Raw genomic sequence first — 11,999 nt, forward strand, 5'->3', positions numbered from 1 at the left:
CAGGGTACTCCTGTGCCAGCTTCACTAATGACTCTTGGGTCTAGGGTCATCCTATGTCCATTAGGGGCATAGGATGACTGAGAACTGATATCATGGATTACATGAGATGGGACAACAATGATAATTCATGTATTGCAGGATATCTTGAAATATTACAGGTAGTTAATTCTGACCCCAACAGGTCAATGGCAGAGTGACTCATTCATGTGGGGACACATAGACTGTTGAGGTGCTAATTAAGTCTACCTGGCTGTAATGATAAAAGCTTGCTGTGATTTCATTCTATTGTCTATTGTGTTAATTAAGTCTGGCTCCTAAGATATTTCATGGTGCTATGCTAACTAACCCTGTATTGTGTGAAAGTTCTATTGATGCTAATATGTGTTGTGAGTTAACACACTCTAAAAGTCATGATGTCTGCCATGTCAGCTATAGTAATTGATTCATGTAGATTCGGTGCCAGAAAGTCTGTCTAAGATGTGGATTGAGGGGGATTCATTAAGCACCCATTGTGTGTTGTTGTGGGTGGAGTGTGCCATTGTCCCTTTTCTTACTACAGCATGCTTTGTAACTGTATATAAGAAAGCTAAGTTTACCATTAAAGGTGTCATTCGTTTTGAAACCAGAGACATAGCTGTGTGTGTCTCGTTTCTGGGGAAAACCCATATGGATCGTGTCTGCTGCATTGTGGAGTGTCGGATAAGCATGTCTTGGGTTGGTGGAATGGAATATCGTAAACGGTGTTAACCCCTGACCATTACAATACAGTATATAGCCAGCTAACCAGAGGCTGTGACTGAACCCCATTCACATCCAAAAGAAACTATGGCAATAATGCCCCAGCATTGGTCATTTAAAAAAAATATATAACTTTTATACTCTTATGCAACCATACTGTATATTTCGTTCTAGATAAACATAACAAACTCTAGCCAAGGGAACTGACAGGGTGCTAAACATGAGTTAAAAAAAGCCCAGATAAATTAACATTCCATAACCTTACAGTAGTAAGATAATTGTTCCCAAGGGGTATCTGAATAAATCAATGCTAATGCTATGAAGTGTATAAAAAGCTCAGCAATCAGGCTTACTAATTAAGTTCATGATGCCCCAAAAGCAGTAACACAACTCTTATTTCAATTTTTTTTTACTTTTTTTTCTTTTTGTTTACTTTTATATATTTATAAGATTATTATATTTTTATTTTATTTTATTTATTTCTTGCAACAACCCTGGTGAGTGTGCTTCATTTTTTTAATGCATCTCATCTGTTCAGTATCTTCGTTGAGTCAATGCTTTGTTGTTCAAGTCTGAATATATATTATTATTATTTATTACAGGTATTTATATAGTGCCGACAATTTACACACAATTTGTACATTAGCTTCCGTCTGTAGCTGTGTACAACTTTTCGCTCATGTCAGCAGCACTGAATTTAATTTTTGTTAACTATTGCACAATTTTCTTGAAAGTGGAATTTTCAAGAAAATGATTCCGGCGAATGCAATTGTACAAATAATTGAGCAGAATGTCACTGATTGGGTAGATGTTCCTTTATCAAGGATTCCTGATTTCCTGAAATAAATTCATCTTTGCTTTCTCTTTACGGCAAAGACTTGGGGCCAGATCCACAAAAGAGATACGCCGACTTAACTCGATTTTTCTAAATTTACACGGCGTGTATCTTTGCGCCCGATCCTCAAAACGAGAAGCGCCTGAAATTCGGGCTTTTCCGTCCTACCTAAAAATATTACGCCGGCGCATTCTCGTGCGCAAATTACGCTAGGCACGCCGCTTTATTTGATAGGCAAAGATGCAAATGAGGGAGATAGGGCGATCCACAGAATTAAGTGTGTGCGCCGTAGATTACGCCCTGTGCGCACCTGTTAGTTTTTTGGTGGGATTTTACACATTATAAAAGCAGCCCTAATTTTACACATGCCGTCTGAATGTCTGCTGAAGCAACACCATTCAGGAAGAGCTCAGCACACAAACGTTCAGGACTGAAATCTCTCTGCCAAAATGCCAGGACCAGCAATGATACTAGCTGCATTAGTTGATATAGAGACACAAAGAAGGAGGAGGGCACAGAGGAGGAGGATGAGGGCACAGGAGAGGGTCTACCGCCCACGGCAAGATTTGTTTGGCATGCCTGCTTGTGAAGTTTACCGCACCTACAGATTTACCCGTGAGGCCATCCTGGAATTAACATCAATACTTCAGGATGATATTACCAGCCCAACCCAACGCTCCCATGCCCTGCAGCCACTCACCAAAGTACTGGCCACTTTGCATTTTCTGGCCACTGGCTCATTCCAACGCACAAGTGGAGGCGTGGCTGGGATGGCACAATCCTCCATCAGCAGGTGTGTGCACCAAGTGGTCCCTGCAATCCTGCTGCTCATGGGAAATCAGTTTCAGAAACCCACCCAGGAGGATCAGCGTTTAAAGTCAATGACCGACTTTTACAACCTTGCCAGATTTCCACGCACCATCGGGGCCATTGATTGTACCCATGTGGCACTACAACCACCCCATGATACTGAGCACATGTTCCGGAATCGTAAAGGCTGGCATTCCATTAATGTGCAAGTCATCGTTGATGCCCATGGCCTCATCTGGCATGTCTGTGCTAATTTCCTGGATCCTGCCATGATAGTTACATTTACCGGCAGACACAGATCTCAAGAGATTTTGACCAGAACATGTATGGAGACAGCTGGCTGATTGGTGAGTGACATGTGTGTCAGGTATGTCCCCCCCATGATGCTGACATCACAAGGGGCACATGCATGACTAATATCCTCCTGTCTTTTCCCTTACAGGTGACTCTGGATATGCCTTGGGACCTCATCTAATGACCCCATTCAGGAACCCCCAAACCCCAGGAGAGCAACGCTACAACCAGGCGCACATACGCACCCGGGGAGTGGTTGAACGGACCTTTGGGCTTCTGAAGTCCCGCTTCAGATGCCTGGATAAGTCTGGGGGTACCCTGCTGTATTCCCCTGACTTTGTGTGTCAAATAATTGGGGCATGTTGCATACTCCATAACTTTGCCCTCAGAAGGGGACTGCATATTGACTTATGTAATGACCTGACCCCTGACCCAGGCAATACTATCCCAACCAACTCTACCCGGTCTGCTGAGGGCATTTAAATAATTTGAAAATCACAGTTACTAAAAACTGAAATGGTAATGTTTTATTTACAGTCAGGTCCATAAACATTGGGACATCAAAACAATTCTAATCTTTTTGGCTCTATACACCACCACAATGGATTTGAAATGAAATGAACAAGATGTGCTTTAACTGCAGACTGGCAGCTTTATTTTGAGGGTATTTACATCCACATCAGGTGAACAGTGTAGGAATTACAACAGTTTGTATATGTGCCTCACACTTTTTAAGGAACCAAAAGTAATGGGACAATTGGCTTCTCAGCTGTTCCATGGCCAGGTGTGTGCATTATTCCCTCATTACCCCATTTACAAGGAGCAGATAAAAGGTCCAGAGTTCATTTCAAGTGTGCTATTTACATTTGGAATCTGTTGCTGTCAACTCTCAATATGAGATCCAAAGGGTTGTCACTATGAGTGAAGCAAGCCATCATTAGGCTGAAAAAAACAAAACAAACCCATCAGAGAGATAGCAAAAAGATTAGGTGTGGCCAAATCAACTGTTTGAAACATCCTTAAAAAGAAAGAACGCACCGGTGAGCTCAGCAACACCAAAAGACCCGGAAGACCAAGGAAAACAACTGCGGCGGATGATCGAAGAATTCTTTCCCTGTTGAAGAAAACACCCTTCACAACAGTTGACCAGATAAAGAACACTCTCCAGGAGGTAGGTGTATGTGTGTCAAAGTCAACAATCAAGAGAAGACTTCACCAGAGTGAATACAGAAGGTTCACCACAAGATGTAAACCACTGGTGAGCCTCAAAAACAGGAAGGCCTGATTAGAGTTTGCCAAACAACATCTAAAAAAAGCCTTCACAGTTCTGGAACAACATCCTATGGACAGACAAGACCAAGATCAACTTGTACCAGAGTGATGGGAAGAGAAGAGTATGGAGAAGGAAAGAAACTGCTCATGATCCAAAGCATACCACCTCATCAGTGAAGCATGGTGGTGGTAGTGTCACGGCGTGGGTATGTATGGCTGCCCATGGAACTGGTTCTCTTGTATTTATTGATGATGAGACTGCTGACAAAACAGCAGGATGAATTCTGAAGTGTTTCGGCCAATATTATTATCGGCTCATATTCAGGCCAAATGCTTCAAAACTCATTGGACGGCGCCTCACAGTGCAGATGAACAATGATCCGAAGCATACTGCGAAAGCAACCAAAGAGTTTTTTAAGGGAAAGATGTGGAATGTTATGCAATGGCCAAGTCAATCACCTCACCTGAATCCGATTGAGAATGCATTTCACTTGCTGAAGACAAAACTGAAGGGAAAATGCCCCAAGAACAAGCAGGAACTGAAGACAATTGCAGTAAAGGCCTGGCAGAGCATCACTAGGGATGAAACCTATGCGTTCCAGACTTCAGGCTATAATTTACTGCAAAGGATTTGCAACCAAGTATTAAAAAGTGAAAGTTTGATTTATGATTGTTACTCTGTCCCATTACTTTTGGTCGCCTAAAAAGTGGGAGGCACATATACAAACTGTTGTAATTCCTACACCGTTCACCTGATTTGGACGTACATGCCCTCAAATTAAAGCTGGAAGCCTGCAGTTATAGGACATCTTGTTTGTTTCATTTCAAATCCATTGTGGTGGTGTATAGAGCCAAAAAGATTAGAATTGTGTCGATGTCCCAATATTTATGGACCTGACTGTATATATAGATATACAGGGTGGGCTATTTATATGGATACACCTTAATAAAATGGGAATGGTTGGTGATATTAACTTCCTGTTTATGGCACATTAATATATGTGAGGGGGGAAACTTTTCAAGATGGGTGGTGACCATGGTGGCCATTTTGAAGTCGGCCATTTTGAATCCAACTTGTGTTTTTTCAATAGGAAGAGGGTCATGTGACACATCAAACTTATTGGGGATTTCACAAGAAAAACAATGGTGTGCTTGGTTTTAACGTAACTGTATTCTTTCATGAGTTATTTACAAGTTTCTGACCACTTATAAAATGTGTTCAATGTGCTCTCCATTGACATGCGGCGAGTGCTACGCTGTGGGCTCTTGCTGAATGAAGCTAGGACAGCCACTGATGTTTCTTCATTAGACCCCTTTTCACAGTTGGATTCAAAATGGCCGACTTCAAAATGACCGCCATGGTCACCACCCATCTTGAAAAGTTTCCCCCTCACATATAGTAATGTGCCATAAAAACAGGAAGTTAATATCACCAACCATTCCAATTTTATTAAGGTGTATCCATATAAATGGCCCACCATGTATATCTATATAGATCTCTCTCTCTCTCTCTCTCTCTCTCTCTCTCTCTCTCTCTCTCTCTCTCTATATATATATATATATATATATATATATATATATATATATATATATATATATATATATACTGTGTGTCTATCTATCTATCTATCTATAGATAGATAATTTAGCATTTTATCTTTAGTTGATTTATTTATTCATGTATTTTCTTGTATAGATGTCAGATACACATCCTACCACTGTCACAGTGTAAAATAGTTTCACCTCCCAGGATGTTAGAGAACACAAGCAGAAATAAAAAAAAAATGTTTAACCTTATTTACTAGGTTGGGAGAAGACTAGAACCCTGGCCAAACATTTTTTTTAAAATGATAGAAAATGGGAGGAAATTTCCCTAAGAAAGCCCCAGATAGCAAGAGTTCTAATCCTTCCCCATTCTAACAAAACAAAAAAAGAGAGATTTATTTTTTTATGGTAGTCTAGGACCACACAGACAGTGAAATAATTTTTATAATGAGAGTTAGACTTATTAATTGACAATCTGATTAGCTGTACATTATTTTCAAAGCAGCAGCCAAGTAGGTAAATCATTGGGGAACAGATTTCGGCACCTGTCTGTCCCCAGGCCTTGTGGAGAATGAAAGTGTAATGCATGCTTTCTGAACAAGTCTCTTTAGAAACTCTACAAGTCTCTAGAAACTAAATTATATTACCATAGTATGAGTGTCATGGAAAATCTTTTTGCATTCATCTTTGTCTACCTTAATGCCGCGTACACACGATCGGAATTTCCGACAACAAATGTTCGATGTGAGCTTTTGGTCGGATATTCTGACCGTGTGTAGGTTCCATCGGAAATTTGCTGTCGGAATTTCCAACAACAAATGTTTGAGAGCTGGTTCTCAATTTTTCCGACAACAAAAGTTCTTGTCGGAAATTCTGATCTTCTGTATGCAATTCCAACAAACAAAAATCCATGCATGCTTGAAATCAAACAGAAGAGCCAAACTGCCTATTGTTTTACGTCACCGCGTTCTTGACAACAAGATTTGTGTGACCGTGTGTATGCAACACAAGTTTGAGCCAACATTCCGTCGGAAAAAAATCCACGGTTTTGTTGTCGGAATGTCCGATCGTGTGTACGCGGCATAAGGCTCCATGCACACTGAGATTGGTAGTTAAAAATGCTCATATAGAGCATTTTTTGTACAAAGTTTAGACGAGTTTAGGAGAGTTTAAAATGTTTTCCTAAAGCAGAACTAAACTGTATCTGGCCACCACAAACTGAAAACGCTATTTCATTTGTTTTTCTTAGGCCCCGTACAGACGAGCGGACAGTCCGATGAAAACGGTCCACCAGACCGTTTTCATCAGACATGTCCGCTTGGAGATTTCTGTCTGATGGTTGTACACACCATCAAACAGAAATCCGCGCGGACAGGATACGCGGTGACATGGCCGCGCCGTCGCCGCGACGATGACGCGGCGACGTGCGCGACCCTGGAAGGTAAATGCTTCCACGCATGAGTCTAATCACTTTGACGCATGCGAGGGCTTTCGGCCGAGCGGACATGTCCGGTGAGTCGTACAGACGACCGAACATGTCCGACGGACAGGTTTCCAGCGCACATGTTTCTAGCATGCTAAGAAATTTTTGTCCGCTGGAAAACGGTCGGCTGGACAAATGTCCACTGGAAAACTGTCCGATAGGCCGTACACACGACCGAACATGTCCGCTGAAACTGGTCCGCGGACCAGTTTCAGCGGACATGTTCGGTCGTGTGTACAAGGCCTTAGTCAAATAAAATCCACTCATCCATCCATGTCCCTATGTTACATTACATGTACGTAGGATGCACTACAATTATTTTACATACTGACAGCTGAAAGAAGATGAATTTTTAAGACCTCAAGAAGACCGCAATAAATTAATGGAGTGGGCAACTAGATGGCAAATGAGGTTTAACATTGGCAAATGTAAAGTAATGCACTTGGGGGTTAAAAATATAAATGCAGGTTACTTACTAGGGGGAGAAGCTCTGGGGGATTCCAGGCAGGATAGAGAAGGAACTGGGAGTCCTAGTAGATGATAGACTTAGCAATAGCATGCAATGTCAAGCTGTGGCAAGCAAAGCCAGCAGACTATTAGCATTATAAAATGTACCAATAGAAAATCCTAAAATTATCTTTGATCCTAGCGCTCTATGGAAAAAACAGTTTATGCAGTGAAGCAGCTATTATATAATAGTAAACAGAAAAGTGTAAATATCTCATTAAACCTAATAATCAGACATTAACAGCGGTAGAAAAATCTACAATTCTTCTTCAACATGATATTCATGATCTGCAAATAATAATACATTTCATAGAAGGGATCAAAGGTCTACGTAATGTCCCTTAAAATATGAAAACAAGTGTCTATGAGTCCCAAAGAAACAAGCACACTCCAAGTAGTTTGCTCCTTTGTGACAGGTGATGAAAATCCAATCAGTTCATAGCATTAAAAACCGGCAAAATAATAGCTGCCCAAATGCCCCTGGTGAACATATAAGCTCCTTCACTGGTGATCCCATGTTGGTAATCTACTCACCGGACTCCAAATACAACGAGCCTTGCAAAAGAATCCTCTCTGGAGGTGGCACCTTGAACACTCACAGTGATGTGCAATCAATGGATAAGTGCGTGCAGCAAAGCGGAACAGTCTGTTTTCTCTTATCAGGAATTCTCTGTCCTCCTTATGCCACGTGTATCTCTCTCCACCCACTTACCCACCAAATGAGATTTAATGAGATATATAGACTATTAGCATTCTTTAAAAAGGGTACTTACTCCAGAGATAAAACGACAATCCTGTCACTATATAAAACTCTGGTTGGGCCACATCTGAAGTATTCAGTCCAGTTCTGGTCATCAGTCCTCAGAAGGGATGTGCGGGAACTGGAGAAAGTCCAGAGAAGGGCAACAAAATTAATATGGGGGCTGGAGGACTTCAAAGGAACGACTACAAGCGCTAAACTTATTCTCCCGGATAAAGAGGCGCTTCAGAGAAGATATTATTGTGATATACAAAAACTCAATGGTGACCCCAGTGTAGGCAGGAAACTTTTCAATCCCAGGGATTGTACAGGGTCGGAATTTCCTATGGAAAAAGTCAGACAGAATTTTTTCATTGGATAGTCCGACCGGGTGTATGCCCCATCAAACTTTTTCCATCGGAAATTCCAACGGACTTAGAAAGAGAACATGCCGACGAAAAATATTTTTTCGGAAATTCCGTTCGGAGAAAAAAAACACGCATGCTCGAAAAACAATTTGATGCATGCTCGGAGGCATTGAACTTAATTTTTCTAGGCCCGTCGTAGTGTTGTATGTCACCGCATTTTTGATGGTCGGAATTGTGTGTGTCCGTGTGTATGCAAGACAGCTTGAGTGGAATTATTCCGACAAAAAAAACGGTTGTGAGTACGAGGCATTAGAGACATGGGGCCACACGATGAGATTGGAGGCGAAGTGGTTTAACCTTAAGCTGCATAGGGGGTTTTTCACTGTCAGGGCAGTTAATTCCACAATCGGTGGTGTCAACAGGAAGTATTGATAGTTTCAAATACCTCTTGGACGTACATCTTATCGAACACAATATACAGGGATATAAAAAATAATTATCGATACGAAAACACACACACACCAACATTGTTGGATGGACTAATGCCGAGATGCTGCTTTGTTTGTCCATTCAGACATGGAGCCATGGCTCAGCCCTTCCCTTTTCTCTCTTCATTGGCTCACTGACTTTGATTGACAGCAGTGGGAGCCAATGGCAAAAACTGCTGTCTCAGCCAATGAAGAGAGTCCCCGGAGAGCCGAAGCACTTGTGCAACATCGCTGGATCTAGATGAGGCTCAGGTATGTACAGGTGAAACTCCAAAAATGTGAATATCATGCAAAAATGTATTTATTTCACTAATGCAACTTAAAAGGTGAAACAAATATATGAGAGAGACTCATTACATGCAAAGCAAGATAGTTCAAGCCGTGATTTGTCATAATTGTGATGATTATGGCTTACAGCTCATGAAAACCCCAAATCCACAATCTCAGAAAATTTGAATATTACATGCAATCAATAAAACAAGGATTGTACATAGAACAATATTGGACCTCTGAAAAGTAGAAGCATGCATATGTACTCAGTACTTGGTTTGGGCCCCTTTTGCAGCAATTACTGACTCAATGTGTCGTGGCATGGAAGCTATCAGCCTGTGGCACTGCTGAGTTGTTATGGAAGACCAGGATGCTTCAATAGTGGCCTTTAGCTCTTCTGCATTGTTCGGTCTCATGTCTCTCATCTTTCTCTTGGCAATGCCCCACATATTCTCTATGTGGTTCAGGTCAGGCGAGTTTGCTGGCCAATCAAGCACAGTAATCCCACGGTCATTGAACCAGGTTTTGGTGCTTTTGGCAGTGTGGGCAGGTGCCAAGTCCTGCTAGAAAATTAAGTAAGCATCTCTATAGAGCTCGTCTGCAGAAGGAAGCATGAAGTGCTCCAAAATCTCCTGGTAGACGGCTGCGGTGACCTGGACTTAATGAAGCACAGAGGACCAACACCAGCAGATGACACGGCTCCCCAAATCAACACAGACTGTGGAAACTTCACACTGGACTTCAAGCATCTTGCAGTGTGTGCCTCTCCATTCTTCCTCCATACTCCGGGTTCTTGGTTTCCTAATGAGATACAAAATTTGCTCTCATCAGAAAAGAGGACTTTGGACCCCTGAGCACCAGACCAGGTGTGTTTTTCTTTAGCCCAGGTAGGAAGCTTCTGACGTTGTTTGTTGTTCAGGAGGCTTGACAAGAGGAACATGACATTTGAAGCCCATGTCCAGGATTAGTCTGTGAGTGGTGGCTCTTGATGCACTGACTCCAGCCTCAGTCCACTCCTTGTGAAAGTCCAACACTTTTGAATGGCCTTTTCCTGACAATCCTCTCCAGGCTGCGCTCATCCCTTTTGCTTGTGCATCTTTTTCTTCCACACTTTTCCCTTCCACATAACTAACTATTAATGTGCTTTGATACAGCACTTTGGGAACATCCAACTTATTTTGCAATTATCTTTTGAGGCTTTCCCTCCTTATGGAGGGTGTCAATTATGGTTTTCTGCACAACTGTCAGGTCAGCAGTCTTTCCCATGATTGTGATTCCTACTGAACCAGACTGAGAGACCATTTAAAGGCTCAGGGACCCTTTGCGGGTGTTATGACTTAATTAGCTGATTAGAGTGGGACACTTTGATCCTAGAATATTGCACCTTTTCACAATATTCAAATTTTCTGAGATTGTGGATTTGGGGTTTTTATGAGCTGTAAGCCATATTCATCACAATTATGACAAATCACGGCTTGAACTATCTTGCTTTGCATGTAATGAGTTTATCTCATATTTTAGTTTCACTTTTTAATACGTGAAATAAATGAACTTTTGCACGATATTCTAATTTTTCGAGTTTCACGTGTATTAGGGGGGCTGCACACAGAAGTTTTTTTTTACTTATGCATAGAATAATAGAAAAGAAAGATAAAAAACATTCCGCCTTTACAACCACTTTGAGTAATGACAAAGTGACTCTCAAATAAACAGATCCATAGTGAAAATAGAAATTGTTCTGGACCATAGGGGGTATATAGATATGAGAGCTGAAGTGTTATCACCATGCATTGAGAACAAGCAGTGTAGATATTACCATCGTTTCTGTCTTTGCAGCCACAAGAAGAGGATGATGAATGATGAAAACATTACGGTAACTGAATTCTTTTTTCTGGGCTTTCCCGGACTTGGTGGGTTTAAAACCCTTTTCTTCCTTTTAACACTTTTAATATATACGGTGACAGTGTTGCTCGATATTATGATCATCATATTAGTGTCAACCCAAAAAAGTCTACATTCCCCCATGTACTTCTTTCTAAAGAATTTCATATTGGCTGAACTGATTTTAGTGACTTTGGTTGTCCCCAACATGATTAGAGTGATATGGCTGGAAGGAGCCATCATAACTATCTCTGGATGCCTAACTCAAATCTACTTCTATTGTGCAACCGGTACTTCGGAATGCTACCTCCTGGCGGTGATGTCCTATGACCGATACTTGGCCATATGCAAACCTTTACACTATAACATAATAATGGACCACAACTTTCAGTATTTCTTAGTTATCTCTTGCTGGATTTTTGGTGTCCTCATTACATTGATCACCTTTAGCTTTTTGCTTGTTCTCAAATTCTGTAACAAACGTCTCATTGATCATTATTTTTGTGATCTCTCTCCTTTTGTAGATCTTGCATGCTCAGACACCTCTGCTCTGCAGATCGATACGTATGTTATGTCCTTCCCCCACATCGCCTTACCATTTATATTAGTTGTTGTCAGTTATGTGTATATTTCCATAGCTATCATAAGAGTGACGTCTATCCTAAGCAGGAAGAAAGCCTTCTCTACTTGTAGCACCCACCTGACGGTGGTGAGTGTCTTTTATGGAACCCTGTTAATTAACTATCTTATTCCAGTGAGAGGCGACACG

Source organism: Rana temporaria, chromosome 3 (assembly GCF_905171775.1).
Source record: "Rana temporaria chromosome 3, aRanTem1.1, whole genome shotgun sequence".
NCBI classification, from domain to species: Eukaryota; Metazoa; Chordata; class Amphibia; order Anura; family Ranidae; genus Rana; species Rana temporaria.